This window comes from Trichechus manatus, unplaced genomic scaffold (assembly GCF_000243295.1).
Source record: "Trichechus manatus latirostris isolate Lorelei unplaced genomic scaffold, TriManLat1.0 scaffold00155, whole genome shotgun sequence".
NCBI lineage: Eukaryota > Metazoa > Chordata > Mammalia > Sirenia > Trichechidae > Trichechus > Trichechus manatus.
In genome coordinates this window covers 2,773,690-2,775,513 of record NW_004444091.1, presented here as the reverse complement: position 1 = coordinate 2,775,513, position 1,824 = coordinate 2,773,690, and positions in this window count along the sequence as shown.

Below are 1,824 nucleotides of genomic sequence, written 5' to 3'. Positions count from 1 at the left end.
CATTGTGTGAATATACCATAATTTGTTTATCCATTCATCTGTTGATGGGCACCTAGTATTGTTTCCATCTTTTTGGTATTGTGAACAGTGCTACAATGAACATGGGTGTACATATATCTATTCGTGTGACGGCTCTTATTTCTCTAGGATATATTCCAAGGAGTGGGATAGCTGGATCGTATGGTACTTCTATTTCCAGCTTTTTGAGGAAATGCTAAATCGATTTCCAAAGTGGTCGTGCCAGTTTACATTCCCACTAACAGTGTATAAGTGTTCCAGTCTCTCCACAACCTCTCCAACATTTATTTTGTGTTTTTTGGATTAATGTTAGGCTTGTTGGGGTGAGATGGTATCTCACTGTAGTTTTGATTTGCATTTCTTTAACAGCTAATGATCATGATTATTTCCTCATGTCTCTGTTAGCCACCTGAATGTCGTCTTTGGTGAAGTGTCTGTTCATATCCTTTGCCCATTTTTTATTTATTTTTTATTTTACTTTAGATGAAGGTTTACAGAACAAATAGTTTCTCATTAAACAGTTAGTACACATGTTGTTTTATAACAGTGGTTAACAACTCCACGACATGCCAACACTGTCCCTTCTCAACCTTGGGTTCCCTATTACCAGCTTTCCTGTCCCCTCCTATCTTCTAGTCCTTGTCCCTGGACTGTTGTGCTACATTAGTCTCATTTTGTTTTATGAGGCTGTCTAATCTTTGGCTGAACAGTGAACCTCAGGAGTGACTTCATTTCTGAGCTAAAAGGGTGTCTGGGGCCATACTCTTGGGGTTTCTTCAGTCTCCGTCACATTGCCCACTTTTTAATTGGATTATTTGTCTTGTTGTTGTTGAGGTCTTGGAATAGCTTGTAGATTTTAGAGATTAGACACTGATTGGATTTATTTTAGCCAAAGTTTTTTTCCCAGCCTGTAGGTTGTCTTTTTACTCTTTTGGTGAAGTCTTTTGATGAGCATAAGTCTTTGATTTTTAGGAGCTCCCAGTTATCTAGTGTCTCTTCTGGTATGTGTGCATTGTTGCTTATGTTTTGTATTCTGTTTACGCAATGTATTAGGGCTTCTAGTGTTGTCTCTATTCTTTCTTCCATGATCTTTATCGTTTTAGATTTTCTGTTTAGGTCTTTGATCCATTTTGAGTTAGTTTTTGTGCATGGTGTGAGGTATGGGTCTTGTTTCAGTTTTTTGCAAATAGATATCCAGTTATGCCAGCACCGTTTGTTAAAGAGACTGTCTTTTCCCCCAAGTAATGGACTTTGGGCCTTTGTCAAATATCAGCTGCTCCTAGGTGGATGAATTTATATCTGGATTCTCAATTCTGTTTCATTGGTCTTTGTATCTGTTGTTGTACCAGTACCAGGCTGTTTTGACTGTCGTGTAGGTATAATAGGTTCTAAAATCAGGTAGTGTGAGGCCTCCCACTTTGTTCTTCTTCTTGAGTAATGCTTTACGTATTCTGGGCCTCTTCCATTTCCATATGAAGTTGGTGATTTGTTTCTCCATCTCATTAACAAATGCCATTGGAATTTGGATTAGGATTGCATTATATCTGTAGATCACTTTGGATAGAATTGACATTTTCATGATGTTGAGACTTAGTATTCATGAGCAAGGTATGTTTTTCCACTTATGCAGATCTCTTTTGGTTTCTTGCAGTAGTGTGTTGTAGTTTTCTTTGTATAGGTCTTTTACATCTCTGGTTAGATTTATTCCTAAGTATTTTGTCTTCTTGGGGGCTATTGTAAATGGTATTGATTTGGTGATTTCCCTTCGAGGTCCTCTTTGTTGGTGTAAAGGAATCCAACTGATTT